General features: G+C 40.1%; 1 pseudogene; it reads left to right on the top strand.

The window, feature by feature from the left end:
* The window catches only part of LOC130019335 (craniofacial development protein 2-like), a 37,064-nt pseudogene extending 14,688 nt beyond the window's left edge, over nt 1–22,376 (top strand).
* The last annotated feature ends 2,461 nt before the right edge of the window (nt 22,377–24,837 follow it).

A 24,837-nucleotide genomic window follows, 5' to 3' on the forward strand; every position in this document is an offset into this window, starting at 1 on the left:
TTACGGCAATTAGTTTGGCACACATCAAAAGAGTAGAAATAACCTGTGTTAATGGGGTATGGGTGAAAACAACCTCTCATTTACTCCTTTCCATCAATCCAATCAAGTCTGGATTGATGGAAAGGAGTATGGGACTTCTCAAAAAGTTAAGAAGAGAGCTTTCATAGGATCAAGTGATTCAATTTCTTGACATTGACCCCCAAGGCCCAATAAGATTAATTTGAAAATATATTTACTCACCTATATATTTTGAAACACTATTCATAATCATCAAGATTTGGAAAGCACCCAAATGCCTAACAACAGGTGAGTGAATAAAAATTTGTGGTCTAGATACACAGTGAAAAACTACTAAGTTATAAGAAACAATGAAATCCCCCAATTCACTGCTATATGGATGGGACTCAAGGGTTTAGGTTCAGTCAGAGGGAAAGAGACGTACAGAAAGATCTCTCTCCCATGTGGAAGATAAAGAAACATAGGTAAAAATAAATGACCAGTTTATAAAGTTTTACAGTTTTTAAAAAATTTCATTGTATATGTTTAAGTTAAATGTTATTGAATATTTTATTTACAATATTACAGACTCTGAAAGTCGACTATGGAACTGAGTGTGCTGAGAGGGGCAGGCGGGCATGAGGGAACCTAGGGTCATAGAGGGTACTGATACCATAGCAGTAAAGATGTTGTTGAAATATCAACATTGACAGTATTATAAATACTGGAGCTTAAACAAGTTAGAACAATAAAATATTTACAAATAGCATCCAGAAGTGTGTGGAATTCAGAGTGGGGGGCATGTTTGTCCTGTGACTTGGGGGAGGTACAGGTGCACAGAGGAATGTATGTATGTGTGTGTGTGTGTGTGTGTATGTGTGTATGATTGGTTATATGTTTGTTGCTGCGTGCATGTGTGCATGCATTAGTGCACGTGCACGTGTGTGTGTGTGTTTGTGTGTGTGTGTGTGCGTTTGCATTGAGAGGAACTGGGCAGGTCTGCAGCAATCCTCCTCATTCCAGAGTTGCATGGGAGAAACAAATAATTTTTAATTGGTTCTAGAGTCTTGTTAGGTAAGTTGTGAGTTAGAGGGAGGTTGGCAGAATTCTTCGGGTTGTTGAGGGTATCAAAGTGTTAATTCACTTCTCTCCGAAAAGGTAGATAGGAACTCTGATATTCTATTGATTCTGGGAATAAACCTCAAATGTTAAATAGTAAAAGACTAAAATCTTCCAATGAATTGCTTAACTGATGTCATCTAGATCATGGGCATCGAAGTATGTCTTGTACTCTAATTAAGTATGCATTTAGTTTCAATCATTTGAGAATAAATATTATTATAGATATTAAGATTTTGTTTAGAAATTTAGCTGAAGAACTGAACTGAGGTGTATGTGTGTGTGTGTGTGTGTGTGTGTGTTTTAATGAATCACCGTGAGGTACAGTTACAGACAAACTTTTGTGCTTACATTTCAGTCATACAATGATCGAGTACCCATCCCTCCAACACTGCCCATTCTCTACCACCAATGATCCGAGTATCCCTCCCACCAACCCCACCCCACACTACCTTTATGGCAGGGCATTCTCTTTTGTTCTCTCTCTCCTTTTGGGTGTTGTGGTTAGCAATAGAGGTATTGAGTGACCATAATGTTTGGTCTATAGTCTACATTAAGCACCCATCTCTCATCCCAAGCAGGCCCTCCAAGCACCTGAGCTGAGTTTTTAAAAATTTCATTGTATATGTTTAAGTTAAATGTTATTGAATATTTTATTTACAAATGGAAATTGAGGGTTTGTGGTATATGTCTATATTCTGACTCCATACTCTTTTAAATTTTCATTTGTTTAGGCTTTTATCACTTTGAAAGGCAAGAGTATTTAAAGAAGTGTTTAAATTTATCTTTGAGCCATTTTTAGATGTAAAAATGTTCTGACTGTTAATGTGATTTTTTTTTGCTTGGTTTAAATAACAGCTGTGCACTAACATTGCACACTTTCCTTTTGTATTTTACTGACTTAAACTTCATCCTAAGAAAATAGCTGTATCATTGTTGCTCTGATATATATTTGATGGAAACAAATAGTACTAAAGGTTTGAAATTTAGTTGATTTGTGTATCAAGGCTCAAATGTTAAAAAATTTAAATTGGCAACTAAATGAACTATGGAACAGTCCCAGAGTGACCACATTGTTATAACAAGAAGTCAGACAACTCTCTAGATCAATGAAATATACTTTTTCTATTAGCTCTCAAAAATACTTCATTTTGAAACATTTTAAAGGTGCAAGGAAACTTAATCTTATTTGATGACTTCTTAATTCTTCTAAACTGCAACTCTACAGTTTAGAAGAATTTTTACTTTTTTTTAAAACTATTTTTACTATTTTTTACTATTTCTCTTGATTAATCCTGACCTAAAAGCACCACAAGGGTTTCGGGACAGAGAGAGCTGTCTTACTACTCATCTCATCCAAAGCTTAACTGCTTCATCTTAGATGTTATCGCTGGTCTTTGTGGGTGAAAGGAAAGGCAAATGCCTTACATGTAGGCTTCTGGTTGCAGGAACTGAGGGAAAGAAATACAATCTGCCTAGGACTGAGACAGAAATCCTCTCCCTCTCGCCTCTATGCAGTGTTTGCAAACATCTTCTCTAACCCAGAGGAATGATAGCCCATTGTTTCCAGTTGCATGAGATCACTGTGGACCTGGGTTCTGCTCCGTGCCACCCTGGATACCAAGTGTGTAAGCTATGAATTGATGAAGTTTTCAGTATAAACAGCAGGGAACTAATTCTTGAGATTTAGTCCTTGCTCATGTCCTTGTATCAGTACAATGGGCTTTGGCTAATTGCACAAAAATAGAAAAACTTCTGCTTTTTTTGGTTTGTTTTGTTTTGTGTAAGGGTGCACCCAGAAGTTCTCAGGGGTTATTCCTGGCTCTGTACTCAGGAATTATTTCTGGCATGCTCAGGGAACCATCTGGGATGCCATGGATAGAACGCTAGTAAGCCGCACACAAGGCAAATTCACACCTACTGAGCTATTGCTCCAACCCGTAGAAATACTTTTCTTAGTGCTCGGATTGGAACTGGGTCTCCTCCACCAAAATCCCTCATCTTCCAGTAGGTAGGCATCACACCCACCAACTGCCCCCGGAGCCATGTAATTCCATCAACTACCAAGATCCAGAGACTATAAAACCAGGCTCCCAGAAGAGAACAACACAGAGTCTTCTGCCCCCTGCCTGGCTGTCCTCACTGGAGCCCCTTAGAGGGGAGTGGGTTGAGTTTCCCTCCTTGCCCCGAGCAGAGCCCTGGTAGCTGAAGACCTCTGGAACCAGCCACAGCCATGCTTAAGACCACTCTCCACACGCTCGGACGAGCCTCAGGCATGAAGAACCAGCAGAGGAACCTAGGTGTGCTGGACCCAGGGCTAAGATCTCCAAGGCTGCTTGGATTGGGACTGGACCTCCTCCACCCAGATTCCCCATCTTCCAGTAGCTAGGCAGTTACACACACCAACTGCACCCAGTGCTGTGTAATCCCATCAACGAACAAGACCCAGAGACTATAAAACCAAGCTCCCAGAAGCACTGACCTCTTATTGTCTAGTTCTCACTCTTGGAGAACCCGGCAGGCTACCAAGAGTATCCTGCCCACACAGAAGAGTCTGGCAAGCTCCCCGTGATGTATTTGATATGCCCAAACCCAGTAACAATGATGGGGCTCCTTCCCCTGACCCTGAAAGAGCCTCCAATGTGGCACATGCTAAAATCTCAGGGCTAGGACAAATGAAGACATTACTGGTGCCTCCTCGAGGAAATTGATGAACAATGGGATGACAGTGACAGTGACAATGACAGTGCCACCCAGGGGGCATTTTTCAGATACCCTGGGGGCCAGCAAAGAATATTTGTCCTATCAAAAGCCCAGAGTTTTCTGCACACAGGATCTCACTGAGCAGTGTGTTATGTAAATGGATGAAGGAAGGAAGCTGACATTCCTAATTTCCACACATCAACTTTAAGCTCACATCCTTTATAATTTTTATTTGAAAGTGTGAGGTTTGTTTATTTGGGGTTCACAACTTGTGGTACCCATGAGTTATTCCTTAATTTTTCTGAATGGTGCTGGGGACGGGGGGAACTTGCTATTCTGGGAACAGAAACCAGACTAAAACCCCAACTTTGCAGCCCTTGGAAAACTCTCATAATTCTGTAGAAAACTGGTTACAACTTATTGGTTACAAGATATTAATGAGAATAAACTCAGGTCTATGGAGTAAAAAAAAAGGTTGTGAATGATTATTTAGAAGAAGAAACACTCAAAGTCAATGCACATTAGATAAAGTTCAGGGCAATCGAGATGGAAAAATTATGTGTTCTGGCCCGCCCAGTGGGACACATCACTGAACAAATTTACTGACAAGGATTACATGCCATAGCATAGAATGAAACTTATTAACAAATTGATTTAAATTTAGTGTTTGTCTTTGTCACCTACCTTTAATTATTTTTGCTTAAAATTTCCTTTGAGAAGGTCTTTGTGTGAGAAAAGAAGATTTAAAAATCAAATATATAATCAAGTCTGCTAAGCAATTTCTAGACACGAGTGTTTTTTCCAGATTAGAATAGGTAACACTGGGAGTGAACAGTTACTTTAATGCTGTTCATTGGCAAGAGGTAGGATTTTTGTCCTTTTTTTTTTTCAATAATACTGATTTCTGAAGATGTTAAACTAGCACAGGAGAATAGTAGAGGTGTTTTAAGTGGTTCAGATAAAAAGCACCACGCCCATGTCTTGCTAGAAGCATAAAGTCTTGCTACAAGCATACAGAAGGAAAGAGAATTTGTGATTTCAGCATACTCCAAAAATTACATTTTTTGATCTTTTAATTTCAACATAATAGGTGAGTTTTAATGCCGCTAATATGAGGAAGTGTCTACAAAAAGAATCAAATATAAATGGCATAGGGTATTATTATTTTTATTAGTGATAATTTAATAAATGTCAGACACATGAACACAAGACTAAATTTCTTACACAAACAGCAGGGTTGAGGGTGGCAGTGTCTGTGTGGATACAGAAGGGAAGGGGACCTGGCGAGAAAGGATTATCAGTAAGCAATAATAATTTGGGAGCTGGTTCATTAATTCGAAGTAAAAGCACATGCAGAGAGATCAGGGAGGTAATACTGGAGATGATGCTGTAGGTTTTTACCTGGTGCTTAAGGATAGACTGAAGAGAACATACTAATGGAGGCTGATAAAATTATTCCTCTGACTTAGTTAATTTATTCATATTTAATTTCAGTTGGTTAGACTTATTTTTACTTTTGTAATTTAGGATCATGCTCGACAATACTGTTACTATTTCAGGCACGCCATGTTACTCACTATACCCACGGCCAGAATGCCAGCATCTGCCAGCACCGTATCCGGGGAAGCGAGGTAATTCACTCAAGGGACGCAAACAGCACAACAAAGATTCCATGGATGTATGATGCAGGTGTTTCCTATCAGAGCAAACAACTTCAGGAATCAATTCTGTAGACATTATCAGCGTATACTTCGTTATTGTGGTTACGGTGTAACAAATGACATCCCATTGCCTCCGTATCCTAAAACTAGTAGGTTAGTGCCAGACTCTGACAAAGTAGATGTGAAACAAGCATCTGAAGGGTCTGGACCAATGAAATTATCAACCCTGCACATAGAGCCAGAAATGACCCGGCAATAACATTGCTAAATGGAAAAATGTTAGAGAATGTGGAGGGGGAAGAGCACAATATTTTACCTGGTTTCTAGGAGAATTGGAGGATAATCTGAGGATCCCATGAATTTCACTGAAAGAAGCGCAATGCTGTGCAAGGCACGTTGTTCTGCTTGCTTCTGAGTGCCCCAGCTCAAGCAGGCTATTAGCTCTGAGAGTGAGAGGCAGCCCAGGACTCCAGACCTCTGATGGCGGGGATGCATTCTTGTTGTCTCTTCCCTGCAGTGGGAGAATTGGAGACTAATTTCTTGATGTCAGGGAACTGTTTATTTCTCAATGAAGGATGTTTTTCAACATGATGTTTCTATTTTCTTTGCTAAAATATTTGCTAACATATGCAGTGGGAAATCCCCCTAAACAAAACCCCTAATGTTGGCATAATCCCCTGGGCAAAACAGTTTAGGTCTTTTAGAATATAATTGGGCAAGCAAAAATGTAGCCAGGAAAGAATAGACTAGATAAACCAGGAAGGAGAAATGCATCCAGGGAAGAATAGAAGAAAAGTTTAGGGTCTTTGAAATGTACAGGGTTAAAATAAAATATACAGGGTTAAAATAGAAGAGGAAATCATCCTGTACATACTTTCGGGTGACTGCTGATTGGCTATGTGACAGACCCTGCCTCTGTTTCTCATGTACTTCCTGAATTTTGAGGCGCTTACTCACTGCCCTTAATGTCTCTATCAACTTAAACAACGGCTCCTAACTTGGGACTCAGGTTGGGGTTCCATATTGTGTCTAGTAAGTGGTCAGCCTGTCAGCTAACTCCATGTGTTTTTGACAGTCTCCTTATGGGTCTGTCTCATTCTCTCTACAGATCCCCGCCAACTCCCATTGGTCAGAGGTCGAAGGTGCCCGTCTGACTGGCTTGACACAGTCATATTCCTGAGACAAACGTTCTGTGATTGATCACTAGAGTATGGAAAAGAAAAAATGGGAACTGGAAGAAGCCAATGAAGTATTATCCATCAACAATATAAGTTGACAACTTGTCATGTTTTTCTCTCCTCCCACTTGTCATGTTTTATATAGATTGTCTCAAGAAGATTTAATACTTTTACAATTTGCAAGATGATTTCCATCGATAACATTGTTTTCTAGGGATAAAACATTTAAAATATGTTGACTGATCTTAGAGATGGATCTACATTTTCTGGGAATTGAAGATGATATAATCTGGTTAACATTTTTGCTTGTTTTGGGGCCACACTCTGAGAAAATGATAAAATTTTGATAGTAATATTATCAAAAACATACCATTCATTAAAAGTTAAAACAAAAGCACAGGAATAAATATGTTTAAATGTTTAATTGTGAGGTCTTGAATCTTAAGTACACCAATTACTGATTCACACATACTTTGAGATCATGTTTCACTCTGAAAGGAATCTCGAACCACTTATATGGTGATTTTAGTAAGGAAAATGGTGCATCACTAATTTTGTTTATGAAAGTCTAGGAAGTTAACACACAGGTTTGATTAAATGAGATAGATTGTTATGTTGTCCTGCCTGTAACTCTTCAGTTTGTCACTTGGGATGATGACCTGACATGACTGGTTAGTCATTGGGTGAAATATCATGTAGCAAATAAACTGTGTCCCCATTGATATCTTAAACAACCATTGGTTAATAAGTTTTCAAATGTTGTACATGATAAATCTCAAAAAAAACAAAATGAATTTTATTATTGGAACTGGAAGTGATAGTTGCATTTTATTCTTCACGGTGTTTTTTTTGCATTAAGAAAAGGTTAGTTTTAACATTAGTATATTAATTTTTAAGTTTCTAAATTTTCTTCAGTAATCAGCTATTAATTTCATGAAATCTATTAAAATGACTTTGAAATGTGATAGACACAAGACCTGGTAACTCACAATAAATAAGAAACGATTAGTCTAGACAAAAGATGCACAGAATGATGATTTGTACATTTGTACATTTGATTCACCATCTGATGAATCAACTGTGCAGAGCCTCCTCTAGGAGAATTTGCAATATTGTGTCTTCTGCTCATGCACTGGCTTGCTAACATATGTGGAAACATTCACAATTTTCTTGGTGTGAAGAAAATTACAACTGCCCTATTTTTATTGCTTCTTCTACGCAATACAAATATAACATTTCCTTAGCTGACTGACACACAGAAACTCTGAGTGAGTTGGGAGCGAGAGGAGTTGGGATCTACTCTACTCCATCTATGCCTTCATGCATCCTCTGCTCCCACAGGAAATGCTTCCGACCCATGGGGTTCATGGGGTACTCGAGAAGATTTCAACCCTATCAGTGCGGCTCAGTACTTGACAATCTGGTACATGGGAGTTTCTAGCTTCATGATGGTAAAACAACAAGAGCATAGATTTGGTTGTTTTCTTTCATCAACATATTCTAATAAACAAATCAAAAGGGCACTACACAAACACTGAATATGACTGTCCTCATCAAATTAATTTATATACAACTCATAAGGTTATTACTATCCGTAGTGAATGAACATAGATGCTAGCTATTGAGTGGAAAACGTAGCATAGATGTCAGAAAGTGTTTTTTTAAAGGAAAAGGAAGATATGGTATCTCAAAACCAAGAGCAGATGCCTGGAATGAGAAGATGTGGTAAGTGTACATGATGGGATACTGCTGGGCTGAAAGAAAAGGCGAAATCAGGCAAGCTCCTGCCACGTGAATGAATCAGGCTAGTATCATGCCGAGTGAAGTCTCTCAGAGGGAGGGGGCAGAGAGAAGTGTCTTATGCCTAAGATATAAAGAACTAAGGGACCAACACATGGCAAAGGCAGCAGAACTTGAGAACTGGTCTACAGAACCAGCCTAACACGGGGTGAGGGGAAGAGGTTTGGGAAGGGGGTGGGGCGGGTGGAGGCTACAGTGCGGAAATATCGTATTCATGCGTACTGTAACTTAATAGCATTGTAAATCATTGTGCTTAATATCAAAAAATTGCAATGACAAAATAGGAAAAAGTCATATTTTAGAATGCACTTTCTATGGTTATGAAAAAATCAGAAAGTGTTATTCATGACATTTTTCTCCCTCATTCGATACATTAAACTTACATCTATAGATAATGTCGCGTTTCACTGAGAAACTTTAAAAAGACATACTGATGTATGAAATTTCACAAAATTGTTCTAATCCATTTAAAAAGGTAAACCCTATTTAATAATTAAAGAAAAATACAAAGAATGGAAATATCAGTGGTAAAGTACTAGCTTCTACAATATGGAATATTTGCTTTCCTAATTACCAAAAAAGAGAAAAGAGCAGAGACTAAATTGGGTAAGGATCTAATTATGCAAAATCCATTATGATAACCAGAAAACTATGTGGTCACTTAAATCTAAATAAAATAAACCTTAGTAAAAAATATATAGCCAGTTTTTTAATTGCAGTGCTATATTTCATGAAATTACTACTATCTCTATAAATTATATCCAGAAGTGCTGCTTTTTAAATTGTTTAGGTAGTTTTTTTTTGGTATTGCTAGAGATCAAATCTAGGTCTTATGCTTACAAGACAGTGCTTTACTGTTGAGCTACAATCTTCCCGATGGAAGTAGGATTGCTTTATACTGTCTAATTACAGGGAAAAAATGAAATACAAATGATCAGTTAGCTGTTTGAAATGTCCAGTTTCACTGTATAGGCAGATTATTACTTTACACTTATACTTGCAAATCTTGAAAAGAAAATAAGTATTCTCTTCATTCTAAGGCAAATTTATTCTCACCATGATTAGAGAACTATAGCTCAGGATTCTGGTTTTAAAAGTAAAACTATAATATTCAACATTTAATAACATGCTTTATGGTAGATAGTTGTGTAAAAATGGGTTTGTGAATAAAACTATTGACAGTGATATTGTTCCTAGAATCCTCTCCCAGAGAAATACAAGTTCAAGCAAAAATAATATTGTATCTGAGGGTATTTCTAAAACATTTACTAGTAATGATCAAAATGAATTAACACAGAAATAAACCCCTCAAAGACATTTTTACTAATTGAAGAGTATCAGAATAAACGTCATTTCATTTGCTTCTTGGAATACTATGCAGCTATTTAAAATGATATAATACATCATATGTTGACTTGGGGCCATACTCACTATGAGTTATGAGTAAAATGAAAGATTTAGAAAAAGATGCATATGTGAATCCATTATTTTAGTCACTGAGGGATACCCAGTTACAAATATGTTCATGATCAGGTTTCAGTCATACAATGATTCAACACCCATCCCTCCACCAGTTACATTTCCCACCACCAATGTCCCCAGTTTCCCTCTGCCACTCCTCCATCCCCACCAGTCTGCCTCTATGCCTCTATGGCAGACTTTTTTTCTCTCTCTCTCTCTTCTTTTAGGCATTATGGTTTGCAATACAGATACTGAGAGGTTATCATGTTTGTTCCTTTACCTACTTCCAACGTGCAGTTGTTATCCAGAATGATCATTTCCAACTATCTTTGTCATAAAAAGAAAATCACAATTATATTTAAGAACAGCTAAGAATATGTACATGCATATACACAAAAATATGTTTCTACATATCTGATAATACTGGGAAATTACAGCAGTCATGAGCTAGACTGTTCTGGTACTAACATCCTGGGCCAGTGTGGACAGAGGTCATCTGCAGCAGGACAGTTAAGCATGGACGCACACGAGATCTGGTTAGCTGTGAAAACACAAATTAAAGAGTATATTTCTATATGTATAATGACATTGAAATAATTTAAAATTGAATTCATGCTTTTTAAAACCAGAGAGAATCTAAGTGATCCAGATTGAATTTTAATGTACATTTCTTACAGAAGACCCAAATAAGATTTTTCTTCCAGCATTTTGCTTAATGGCTTTATTTAGGTGTCAGTTATGCTTTTTCTTTTTAACATAAAGGTTTATCCAGCACATCCACAAAAAGCGTAATTTTAAATAACCATGAAAGATTAAAATGCTAGAGCAGTACCAAAAGAAATATAAGGAAATTGTGAATAAGAACTAAATGCGTAATTTTAAATTTCTTGATAGCCACATAAAAATTAAAAGTAAATGGGTGAAATTAATTTCAGTCACATATTTATTTAGCCCCAAATATTGAAAACATTGACACATGAATAGTTAATATCAACTCTGGGCAGATATATTATGAGCATAGTATGAACACTGTTTGAAGTAAGCAATTTCAGTAATCTTTCCTAGGTAGCCTTTGAACCCCAGGGGACTATACTCTCCATGCTTCTTACTAGCTTGCTCAGTTGCCACTTGCCTACAGGGATCAGGAATCTGGTCTCGAAACAAAGAAGATGACAAACTGAATAAAAGCCTTCAACAGTTTATTCAAATGGATATATGCATACCACGATTCATTGAAGCTCTCTGCTTATTAGCTAGAAACGGGATGTGAGAGCAGAGGAATGATAATGAAAGTCCAGCATATGCACACAATGGAACACTATGCAGCTGCACAGAATGGTGGAATCACACGATTCCTGCAAACCTGTGTGGAAATGGAGAGTAGTAGTTTGGTTGAAGTGACTCCAAAGAAGGACAGATACTGGATGATCATCTCATTTCTCTCTGGTGTATAGAATGGCAGGTGAAGACCAGGCAGGTATCAAAGATGGATGCCCAGATTGTCCTGTCTAGATTATAGAAAAGAGAAAGACAGGAAAAGAAAAAAATTCAGGGGTGGAGTAAGAAGTGGATGAGGCATTGGGAGCAGAACAGCAGGGAGGGGTCAGGAGTCCTGGGGACATTGTGGTGTCAGGCATGATATTTGTGTATATCTAGACTAGGGCCAACAATCCTGTGGGCATGAGACCCAAACGACACCAACCAAACTGAAAATGGTACCTGTCGAGGGTCAGGCTGGGGATGGGAGGGAACCTGGGGACACTGGGGGAGGAGAGTTGACACTGGTGATGGGACTGGTCTTGGGATATTGTATACCTGAAACTCAACTATGAATACTTTTGTAAATGATGGTGCCTTAATATTTAAAAAATCTGTAATGTTAAAAAAAAAAGGTGACGACTACTCAGTAGCTAAAGCTATTTCGGGAAGTGGAATACTTAAAAAAGATGGAGTGCTTTTTCTCTGTTTATTGACATATCACATATATGGAACATCCAGCATCTTTAAGTTCTGACGAGGACATTTCCTTGGTGCCTGCAAATGCGCTTCTCTCAAGCAAATGGTATGCTTAGATGTAGCAGTGAATTGGAGAAATGTGTCTGTGTGAGTGTGTGAGTGTGTCTGTGTGTGTGACTATGTGTGTGTGTGTCCATGTGTGAGTGTTGTGCTGACCTGCATGCAGGCTCATGTAAATGTGAGTATATGAGTGTAAGTGCGCAGATGTGTGAATGTGCACGTGGGACTTGGTGCTTTTAGGACTTCCTTCATGAAGCATGCAATTGGCTGCAGTCATCTGCAAAAGAAGCAGATGCTGGTAGGGCCAGAGGCGGTGCAACGAGGAAGACGCTTGACCCAGGTTAAATCCCCCACACCCCACATGATCCTCTGAGCATTGCCAGGAGTAAGCCCTGAGCACTGCTGGGTGTGGTCCCCAAACAAAACAAACAAACAAAAAAACAAACAAACCCCCCAGACTCTGGTGCCTACCCAAACCCATGGAATTAGACATCCTAGTTGGATGTGAGCACCCAGGTCTGGCTCTCATTAATGTTTCCCACACTTCCGAGAGAAGCCCGGGAGATGGGCTTCAGAGACCCTCAGAGGGACCCTCCTACCCTTGGTATTGTGGGCACCCAACCTGTAAGACATGGCCTAGCATGTTACCCTCTTGCATTACTTTGTTTTTTTGAATGATTTTTTTTAACTGAAATTTACTTAGAAAGATGAGAGGGGAGAGAGGGAGAAGTGCATGTTCCAGAGAACCTGGGTTGCACCAGGGCAGAAACAAGTGAGCAAAGAAACAGAGGCAATGAGCAAGGTCCTCGCTGAAAAGAGAGAAGAGACTGGACAGCCCCCGTGCTCCATCTTCAATCTCACGACATTTTTCCTTAACTTTGAACAGGGACTCCCACCACCAAATGCTGAACACCGGTGAATTTTCAATCTGTTATTCCACAGAGGGAACCGCTCAGAGTGCTGCAGTGCCCATCATGCTGCTGCTTCTTCTTTTTTTAAAACTTTTTAACTGAATCACTGTGACATAGACCCTTACAAAGCTGTTCACGATTGGGTTACAGTCCTACAGTGTTCCAACACCCATCCCTCCACCAGAGCACATTTCCCAGCACCAGTGTCCCCAGGTTCCCTCCCATCATCCCCCACCCCCACCTTCTGCCTGTCTCTATGGCAGGCACTTTTCCTCTCTCTCCTCTCTCTCTCTCTCTCTATCTCTCTCTCTCTCTCTCTCCCCCCCCCCCTTTTGGGCATTGCTGTTTGCAATATTGATACTGAGCGGTCCATAGTGCTCCTTTGCTAATGTGTGTGCTCAAGGTCCCTGTTCTGGGCTATCCTTTGCCCTGGAAGAGAAGAAATACTGCAGAGAACTGCAAGCATGAATGCTCTGTGAAGAGAACATTGCTGTGAAACGATTCCCCGTATGACCCCAATGATGCTATTGCCAAAGATGGCATTTTCTTCCCATTTATGTCAGTTCAGCTGCCAAAGACCAAACCTTGTGGCCAAGCCCTTGTGTCTATTCCTGGGAGTTGAAAGCATCTGACCTGGCACAGACAAGGCACCGTGACAAGAGTGGAATGAAGGGAAAGTGGAGGCCTTGTGAGGCATGGGACAGGGAAGGCACGGTGGTATGACTTCCTGACTCTGAGACGAAAGGGTCATCTGGACAATTGAGGACAACATGGGCATCTTCTGCCTAGCTCACGGGAGAGTGTGTCCCCAGAAACCGTGTCCTGGCCTGGGAACCCCTGACTGCAACATGGGCCCACTGCACTGACAGATGAAAGCATGGACTTGGTGGGGGGTCTTTCTACGTACCCCAGTTCCCTGGGACCTGTTGTGGATTCAGGTTGGAAGGAGCAGAGGGCACCTGCTGGGGCACCCAGGTGATGCTAGGAAGGTGATGTGTGTGCCACAGGTCCAGGTCAGAGAAGAGCCTGCAGGGCTCGTGGACCAGCCTGGAGCTTCCCCTGAAGTGGGGCCAACTGGGGCTGCAGCCTCGAGTCAGCAGGTCTTAGTTCAGGAGCGTTTTTGCTGGCTGACTTGTGCCTAGTAAAGAAACTGCCTTTAAGGCAAGAGCTTTTGATTCCCGCCAGCCCACACACCCCACCAGCCAGCAACTCTACGCTGGCTTAAGAGACACAGTGAAATCACCATAGAGCACCTGCTAGCAGGCACTGATGCTCCCTTGGCCGGGGACGGGGGGCAGTTGATTAAGTTCCAAAGAAAAGCCCAGTGACAGCAACAGATGACTCTTACGGCCTCTCTTTGCTGTCATGAGAGCTAATTTTTGACTCCAACAAATAAAGGAGTGAAAGATTTCATGCAACATTCCTCATATTTGAACTGTGCTGAAGGAAGCGTAGGAAGAGGTTAAAGAAATGAACAGGAGAGAGAGAGAACAAAAGGGAATGCCCTGCCACAGAGGCAGCGTGGGATGGGGGGATGGGAGTGGGAGGGATGCTGGGACCCGTGGTGGTGGAGGATGGGCGCTAGTGGAGGGCTGGGTACTTGATCATTGTATAATTGAAACCCAAGCACAAAAATTTGTAAGTCTATAACTGTACCTCATGGTGTTTCACTAATAAAACAAATAAATAAATAAATAAATAAATAAATAAAAAAGAAATGAACAAATGTCCTCTTCTGAAAATCTAAATAACAAAAGGGACCCACGCAAGAGCAAGTATGAAGAGATTTTGTTTGGTTTTGTGGCCTTGGAAGCTATTCCTGGGCTGTTTGGGGCCACTCATGTTGGTGCTGGGTGTAATGACAAATAAGAAGCTGCATGTAATGAGAATTATGAAACTGTAACAAAAATTAAGAAAATGTGATGGGGACTGAGAAACTGAAACTGATGCCCTAAATTAAACAAGAGATGGGAGGGAGAAGCATTCCTTTTATGACCCCAAATAGCGGAGTCAAGGACCCACCAGCCCAACAGATGTATGGGAGTGTACTGGGCCTGGCAGGTTTATGGGAGCGCCCGGGACATGGGGCACCTGAAGGCCAAAACAAGTGGGCGAGATAGACTGACACAGCTGTTTTCCTTTCAAATGCCCAAAGGTCATACCATATAGGAAAGATGCACTCATTGTTTTTCGCCAATTACTTCTCTATCTCCTGTTTTACTGATAAGAAATGCCGATAGTTTGTAGCATTAATTAGTTTTTTGTCAACTACCCTGTATCTCCTGTTTCACTGATAAAGCTGTACGAAGTTTGCAGCCCACCTTTAGAGGACTGTTGGGGCGTGGATCGAGGTCCTCCCTCTAACGACAAAGAGACTCCAGAGACTGCAAACAGCAAGCAGTGTTTATTGTAAGACTGGCTAGCCAGGATCCAACCGCCCACACAGACACGCAGGTCTGGCAGGTTGGGTAAAGACCCCAAGCTTCTCCAAAGAAGATCTTATATAGGCCTTGACCGACCGTTGCAGCAGAGCCCGGGCATTTCATAACCAATAGATTTGTAATAACAGGCACTTTCCTAACCAATCCAATTAAGGGTACATCACTTCTTAGCCTACAGTTTAAAGATCAGCATTTGCGTCAGTGCTTAGGAACGTCCTGGTTTTTAGGGCATTCCTAGGTCTTGCTACATGGGTCTTGTGAGAGACATCGGTTATCTGCTCTGACCCCCACTCTTCTCGTGACTTGCAACTCGAGTACCTCTATCTGAATTCCTTGCTCAGGGGCAGAACAACCAGTTATTTTACAATGTGGGCTTCTGTTAAGCTAAGCTAAATTAATTCTGGTGGTGGTCCATTTTGGGCATGGGTCTCACAAGGATAATAGAGAGACCCTTTCAGCAAACGGGGTTCCGAGTCTCTTTCCCTTTTGACTTGGGGTCCTCAGCTCTGAGCCTCTAATAAATTCACTAAAAAGCGCTCTCTCTCTCTCTCTCTCTCTCTCTCTCTCTCTCTCTCTCTCACTCTCTGCTCACTCATGGCTCTTGCCAGCACAACACTGGGGAACATTTGGTGCCCGGGATGGAACTGGGGTCTCCCACATACCAAGCAAGATAGTCTCCTGAGTTACTATCCCAGGTCCAAATATAAAGAAATGAAATAAGGCAATGTGATGCATCAGTAGTTTCTTGAGAAACAATTGTGTGATTGTTTCTATTTATTTATTGATTGATTGATTGATTTTTAAAATTTTATTTATTTATTTATTTTAAAATACCCATCCCTCCACCAGTGCCCATTTCCCACCACTACGGATCCCAGTATCCCTCCCCCCCATACCCCTCTCCCCCGCCCCATCCCACCTTGCCTCTGTGGCAGGGCATTCTCTTTTGTTCTCTCTCTCCTTTTGCGTGTTGTGGTTTAAGTCTGATTTTCAGGGAGAAATGTTGGATGATTTAATTTCCGTTGATAACTTTGTATATAAGGAGATGTCGCGCGGCCGCGTAAGAGGCCGCTCGGTTCAGAAAAAATGTCCTGGTACCCGCATGCCAGAGCTATGCTTGTAGAGGCTCATGGTCACCGGGGTTCCATCTGGAGAAGGCGGGATGGCAGCATCTACCCCATCTGGGACCTCCCAGTGATATCAGCTCTATTTGGGACCTGGAGCATTCTCCGTAATTGTTTTTATAGAATGCTGCTCTAGTCAAAATGTGTCCAGAAAATAATGCTATTGAGAACTATCAATTGAGTATCATTAAACTGCGCTTCATTTCCTCCTATATCCCTGCGACTAGCATCCTGAAAAACCCAAGTGCCCTGAAAACCCCAGAACCTCCCTCCACACAGTATTGGAGCTACTGCTTTGTCTATAGCTGCTCTTCAGCCCCTCGGGCTCAGGGCCATCTTGATGGCAGAGGCCAGATGAAGCCTCATGTCTTTACAAATCTGCACGCGCCATCTCCATTCAGAGCTGCATTTATGGCTCGGCAGGTCTCTGTGGCATCCAGGAGAGCCTGGTTCTTTTCCCTGGTAGTAGGAGATCGCTGAGGTTTGCTGAAAGGGACCAGAGGCCGAGAGCCGGGAGTAGCCCCTGAGCATCCTAAGATGTGCCCCCTCTGTATGCCCACAAAAAACCTGCAATTGGCAATGACATCACTATAAGTAAGTATGAAAGCAAAAGTTAAAGAAAGTTGAGAAAGTCTAGCTTTATTTTGCAGAAATTAATTTTAAACCATAAGAGTTCATTTTCTTCCTGTATATTTTGTATTCAAGGACTTGTCTGATTCGCATACGTAAGTGTTGTTCCTTGTTCAGAATGCTCTTTATCTTCATCAGTAAACATTTACAAACAACTCCCTGCAGGTTCTGTGTAAGTCTGTGAATTGCCTGAAGGTGATTCATTCTGTACTCAATTCCAAAGCAATTCAATTCTGAGTATTCTAAAGCTTGCTCTTTGCTACCAGATGTATTCTTTTATTTGTAACCAATTATTATGGAAAACTTCAAAATTACTTTAAAAAGAACAAAGAATAACATGGAGAGACACCATTTACTCATTCACAACCTTGATTCCTGTGCCCTTTGGTCTTATTGCTATTCTACCATTGTATACCATTGCATACTTTTGAAACGAATTTCAGAAACTTCCTATTATTTTGTTCATGAAGATCTTTTGATATTGTTACAGAGAAAATAAAACGCAAAGATATTACCATGATAGTTAACTCTTGTGATAGAAAAAGGGAGCTGGAAAGAATTTTATCTAGACTTAGAAAGCCAAAGCAGGAATTCAGTAAGGAAAGAAGACCCTAAACCCACTCTTTGGGAGTTGCGAGACCCTAGTCAATACCTACTTCCCCTTGTCTGAAGGAGGTACTATGGAAGGACCACTGATAGTTGGTCAACACAACATCGATGCTGGTTAGGAGACATTGTCAATACCCCTTACCAAATACAGCACAAAACAATAGCGCCGAAACACTCTGCAGATGGTACAACAGGTTTCTTGCAGCAATTGGGGAAAAACATGTGAAGAAAATATGGGATCATCTGTACTGGTTCTTCCTCCCCCCCTATAATTTACTGAATCACTGTGGTTCTTAAAATTGAATATAAATCAACAATGAGCTCAGCTAAAAAGTTAATTGACAAAACACGATGCATCCACATGTGAAAAAAAAATAAAAAATCTTTTGCACACTGTATATACTAAGGTTATTTACCAACCTGTCAGAATAAAATGTCAACAACACTGATTGCACTGACCCTCGCTCTGTGCTCAGGAATCACTCTGGCAGTGCTCAGGGGCAGAGCAGGGGAGGGAGCCAGAGCCAGATGCAGGCAATACAAGTGCTCTAGCCCCTGCGTTATCTGTCCGGTCAACCATTGGCCAAGTCTGTAAAATCACAAGCAAATATTTTGGCATTTAATTTTAGTAATATAGAACATGCAAAGCAGTCACACCTTCCAGAGTCATAGATCATAAGAAATGTCACAAAAATCAGTATGTGTGGGAATGTGGAAATAAAAAGAACTTTTTCTGTTTCTGAGATTTTATGTTGGTTCTTCTTTTTTGTTTGGTAGTTTAGTGTGAACACTTGATTAGAGTTTTGTGTGTTCTATGTCCTGGAAGTAACAGTCATATGCTCATTCACCAAAACACCATTACAATATCAGTCATGTTCTAGGAGCATGCTTCATAGTTAAAAAATCCAAGAAAATGGATAAATTTTACCTTTAGAAAAAGAAGAACAATAGAGTTCAAATTTTGAACAAAATTGAAATAAAAACAGCAATTCAAATTAACAATAATTAAAATAAAAACCTCTAGTATTAATTATAAAAGAGTGATAGGCACAAATATTAATTTGTCACTGTCCTCCCGTTGTTCATCAATTTGCTCGAGCATGCCCAGTAACTTCTCCATTGGAGACTTTGTTGTTACTGTGTTTGGCATATCGAATACGTCACGGGGAGCTTGCCAGGCTCTACCGTGCGGGCGAGATACTCTCAGTAGCTTGCCGGGCTCTCTGAGAGGGGCAGAGGAATCGAACTCGGGTCAACCATGTTGATTGCGTGCAAGGCAAACGCCCTACCACTGTGCTATCGCTCCAGCCCAGGCACAAATATTATCTAATGTTAGCGATAGCACAGCGGTAGGGCGTTTACCTTGCACGCAGCCAACATGGCCGACCCGAGTTCGATTCCTACACCCCACTCGGAGAGCCCAGCAAGCTACCGAGAGTATCTCGCCCGCATGGTAGAGCCTGGCAAGCTCCCCATGACGTATTCGATATGCCAAACACAGTAACAACAAAGTCTCCAATGGAGAAGTTACTGGGCACGCTTGAGCAAATCGATGATCAACGGGAGGGCCTTACCTTTACCTTATTTTGTAAGTATGTGCTTGTATTACTGACACATTTTTAACATGTGACAACATGTACATGAAATTTTATAAATGCATATTAATAGCCTGGAATTAAATATTAAGATTATAGTTTGCATGATTACTACAATCTTGTTTGAATTTCAGCTTTGCTGATCTTGGGTGTTTTTTCCATCCATTGAGGGTCACTTTTGCTAAATTTCTAAGCGTGGAGAGATACTTTATTTGAAGGAAAATGGTCAACTAAAACGTATTTCACTTCCAACACTCTGATTCCCTGAAAATTATTTTCTGGAATGAGGATGGAGAAGTTGAGCCACTGGGGATGCCTGGTGCTTGGCGTTAACAATCTCCCTCCTGCCCTGGATTCAGTCTCCCTCCTGCCCTGGATTCCAGGCACAGAAACGAAAAGTTAAACTGAGTGGAATCTGCATGTCAAATATTGACTTTCCTTTCAAAATAGTTCTCCCTAAGACTTTGTAATCAGCTAATTTAAGCTTTGTTGTTGTTGTAAAAAGAATTTGGTTTAGACGGAAATTTGGCCTTGTGAGCAATTTGCTTTATGTTGGTAAAAAATTAAGAGTTTCTTTTAAATGAAACTCTAAAAGTCTAGACAGAATGCCTGAGTATTTCCACCACCGGCTCTAGAGAACTACTCTGCAAGTGCTTGAACTAAAACTGAAAACTAGATTATGACCTTTGCCAAGTGGAACTTTAAAAGTTAATTCGGTTCTATTCATTTATAGAGTTCACTGGTGGAGGGAAGTGGTCACTGGTGATGGGATTGGCGTTGGAACATTGTAATCCTGAAATTAAACTCAAAAATAACTATTCAAATCATGGTGCCTTAATATTTTAAATCCTTTACATGTAAAAAATAAGAAAATAATAAAATTAAATGTATAAAGATACTTCTTAACTGATTAGCACATAGTGAACCCCTGTAAGTTCCTGTAATTCATTTGATACTAAATTTCTATTCGTTGCCATGACATGGATTTTGTTCATAATTTCTGTGTCTTTTTAGAAAAGGTAAAATTTTTTAAGTCTTTTTCTCTTTTACAGGACCACTGATCAGATATTGCATATCTATTATTGAGGCATATCTAATTGATATTGAGGCATATTTAAAGGCAAAAATGTTCAACAACCCAACATTACCTAGAGATTCTTCCCACTCGGGAGGTTTGAGGTAAATTCCACATGGCACCCGCTTCTAGCTGGTGCCCATCCCGTGTGCGTAATGAGTGTCTCCTGGTTTTCTGGCCATAGTTCTTAAAGAGTTTACTGTGCCTGGGGGAAGGAGAGGAGGAGATGTATTACATCCTCAGCCCATCAGACTTACTTGGGCTTTGTATAGATGCTCCAGCTGATCTTTAGAAATGTTATTTCTACCTGGTTACCAGCTGCTATTGAACATACCATCCCTCTGGGATCAGAACAGTATCATCAGTTCATAATGAACAAAGGTTTTGTCAAATCCACTGGGCTGTGCGTTCAATCTCTATTAGAGTTTAGTAGAGAGCCAAAAAATTGTCTCCTTAATGGAGCATAAGGGTTTTTGTGGAATATACAGATACCTGTATATTTTATCCAAACATTTAAAGGTCTGTGCTGGCCTGACCCTTTTAGAGCTTACCAGAGGGAAATTCTGAATTTCAATTACCATGGAAGAGTCTGGATTTTAAGGCCCACACACCAGTGAGGCTTCTCTAGTCCAGGTCTGAAAGAGCTGTCTCTAACCTAACTCAAAAGAGCAGCAAACTATGCTGTGAAACAGATCAGGCCCTAATGATGCGATGCTAATAAAAAATTAAAAACACATCTATAATGAACCACATTTTAGTAATTATACGTATGATATGCAGCATCTTTTCTTGATTTTTGAGAGAGAAATCAGCATATTTGTACCCCTGGACTTCTGAATTTTCATGAAATTTGCTCAACACATTTTGGTCTTCGTATTTTCTTGGAAATCTAGCTTTCATCATGCCTTTCTGATAAGGTACAACTAGCATGACATGGTCAATGAGATGGAGAATCAAATGCTCTAATTTACAAACTAAATGTTTCTGCTTCTGGGGTCTTGAAAAGCAATATAAAGAAAAGAGAGTGTTTTTAATATCAAAGATGCAGTTAAAATGTCCATGAAGATTGCTATGTAGATTAAATATTTAGTAATGAATAGAGTGAAGGACATCAGAATATGACTACAGAAAAAAATTCATAAAATATAAACATCAAGGAGAGAAATAAATCCCACAAATGAGATTCTGAAAAATTAATACAGAAAAAATATGTTTCTATCTAACATAAGAGGAAAATTAATGACTCAAATGTGGGAAAGAGGAGAAATGTAAACAATGTAATTTTTATAAAAAAAATAAGGGACATTTTCAATATTTTACTCAAATACAAGACAAAGCATCAGATGGCATCAGTGGTGACCAAAAGGATGCTAAAATATGCTCTGTGCTGTGTCAAATATCTCATGTTTAGCTTTTCCAAATGTGCGTTGTATTTTCAGACTGTCACTGTAGTACTGTCCTCCCGTTGTTCATTGATTTGTTCAAGCGGGCCCAGTAGTGTCTCCATTGTGAGACTTTGTTGTTACTGTGTTTAACATATTGAATACATCACGGGTAGCTTGCCAGGCTTTGCCCTACGGGTGAAATACTCTTGGTGGCTTTCTGGGCTCTTCGAGAGGGGCGGAGAAATCAAACTCGGGTATTTTCAATTAAACTTAATATTATTGTTCTTGTTTTTTACTATTCCAGAGATGTATCAATCTATTTCCATTTTATTATAAAATATTACGCCAGGAATAACATTTGAATCTTAAAATGATAGTTCAATATTAAAACCAATTTTCCCCCTAGAGCTAGGGAAATGTTGAATCATATTTATATATTTTTTAGTTCTTAAACGTAATTAGATTCTTGGATTTGAAGCTGGCACAAGGAGATTAAGAGCGGAGTTCAATGCTAGAAGCCAGAAAGCTTATCTGGGCAGGGAAGGTTGAAAGTGTTGAGAATGTTTCCTATCCTGTCCTGAAGACAAGAGGACAAAAACCTCCATGGGAAATCTGAACTAGCAGATGCATCGGAAGTGCGCCTCATGGAATCAGCCTATGGGGGAATTTAGGATCACTCTGTTGCCTACCACGTCTGAAATTCACCCCCTAAAGTGGCCTTCCCTGTTCTTTTCCTTTTAAAAATGATTTCTGACCTTGTAGACAAAGGTGGTTACTTTGAAGAATTGAGTCCATCGCATTCCAGCCTGTGAGCTTGTCTGCTTGTGGCTAACAACTGCCTCCCTCCCTTCCTCGCTCCCTTCCTCCCTCCCTTCTCCCTCCCTCCTTTCCTTTCTCTTTTCCTCTCTCCCCTTCTTTCCTTCCTTTCTCTCTCTTTCTCTCTTTTCCTTCCTTCCTTCCTTCCTTCCTTCCTTCCTTCCTTCCTTCCTCCCTCCCTCCCTCCCTCCCTCCCCCCTCCCTCCCTTTCTTTCTCTTCTTTCTTCTATGAGTTAACTACTTCTAATAATGGCTTCATGTGTGCATGATGCCCAAACCATCCCTATCTCCAAGGAACCTGTCTCTGTTTTCCAAGGTCCCTTTCACCCTTTTTTTGCTATATTGCTGTTTATCTTTATCTTTTTTTTTTTTTTTTTGCTTTTCGGGTCACACCTGGAGATGCACAGGGGTTACTCCTGGCTCTGCACTCAAGGAGTCCTGGGGATCGAACCCGGGTCATCTGCGTTCAAGGAAACGCCCTATCCGCTGTGCCTACTCCAGTCCCTTGCTCTTTATCTTTAAGTACACATGTGAAAGAGATCATTCTGTACATCCTATGATCTCTCTCCTTCTGATTGACTCCACTCAATATGATAGTCTCTCATTTATGGTCATGTCATAGTGAGTTGCATGATTTTTTCCTTCTTAGAGTTGCATACTGTTCTGTTGCTTATATATACAACTTCTTGAACCATTCAACTACAGGTTCTTTTTATATTTTGGCTGTTTTCCTAAGCACTGTGATGAATATAGGTGTTAGGTCCCTAGGGACCCTGAGGGAGATTCCAGAGTTAAAACTCTACAAATTAGTAACTTTCCCTTTCCTGCCCCCTCCCTAGTAGAGCCTTAGCTGTGAAGCCCTTCCTTAGTGGGATGTAAATACTGAAACCATTTGTTGACTCTTCCCTGCTGGGATGTATGTAAATTTGGAAACCATTTGTTGGCCCTTCCTGATCTGTTACCTCTGTTAGGAACTTTTCCCTTATCTGCTCCCACAGAATCAAAGGGAGCCAGGTGATAACCAAATGTCCGAGTTACCAGATGCCCACTAGCCACAATGCCTACGTACATAAATGCTGATCTTTGAATCTATAGGCTAAGGAGTGATGTACTTTTAAACGGATTGGTTAAGAAAGTATATGTTGTTACAAATCTATTGGCTATGAAATGTGTGGGCTTTGCTGTAACGGCCAGTGAAGGCCTATATAAGATTCCCTTTGAAGAAGTTTGGGGTCTTGCCTCACCTATCTGACCTGCGTGTCTGTGTAGGCGGCTTGACCCTGGCTAGCCAGTCTTACAGTAAACCTTGCTTGCTGTTTGAAGTCTCTGGAGTCTCTTTGTCATTAAAGGGAGATCACGATCCGCATCCTAACAATAGTTGTGCACATATTCTTTCAAAATATGTTTTTGTGTTTTGGGGATAAATGCCAAGGAGTGACATTACTGTGTTCAGTTCCTGATTTTCAGAGATCTTCATTTTGCTTTTTATACCAGTCCCCACCCCCAACAGTAGATGAAGATTCTTTTTTTGGTCACAACTCTCCAACACTGGCTCTTTCCAGAAGTCTTGATATGTGCTATTCTCATTGGTGTGAGGTGGTATCTCAATGTTGTTTTGATTTGAATTTCTTTAATCATAAGTGATAATGAGCACTTTCTCATATGCCTATTGGCAATTCATAAATCTTTTATGAGGAAGTGACTGTTTATCTCCTCTTCTCTTTATTGATGGAGATGTTGGATTTTTTATTCGCAAGCCTTGTGCTTTTTAGGTGTTGGATATCAGCATTTTATCTGATGTATTGTTTGCAAATACTTCCTCCAATTAGTGGGGAGCCTTTTTATTATGGTGTGAGTTTTTTTTTTTACTGTACAGACATAAAATTCTTCACCCAACCCATCATTCTGTCTTTCAGCCATTGGCTATGGAGCAGTACTGGTGCTGCAAGATTTGAGATGTGCACTTAGGTTTATTTTTTACCATTTATAAAAGAATTGGTCTGAAGATATATTTTAAGAATCTTTTTATTCATTTTAAATCAATTTTTATTTTCCTTCATAAGTTTTCTGCTTTTATTCTCTTTATGTAATCTAAAATAGTACTGCCAACTGCTGATAAACCATGCTTCATTAAAATCCCTTGGTTGCATTAGAATCCCACTCATCTAATTTTATTGTAAGTACAATTATTGTTATTTTTCCAAATCACTTAGCACAGAATTTGATCTATATCATTCAACAAAAATAGCATATCTAGGATTGCCTACAGGATTTGTGAGACCCAGAGAGTAATGAACATATAAGCTTGGGCTGGAA

The sequence above is a fragment of the Sorex fumeus genome, unplaced genomic scaffold (genome assembly GCF_029834395.1).
Source record: "Sorex fumeus unplaced genomic scaffold, SorFum_2.1 ptg000008l, whole genome shotgun sequence".
Taxonomy (NCBI): Eukaryota; Metazoa; Chordata; class Mammalia; order Eulipotyphla; family Soricidae; genus Sorex; species Sorex fumeus.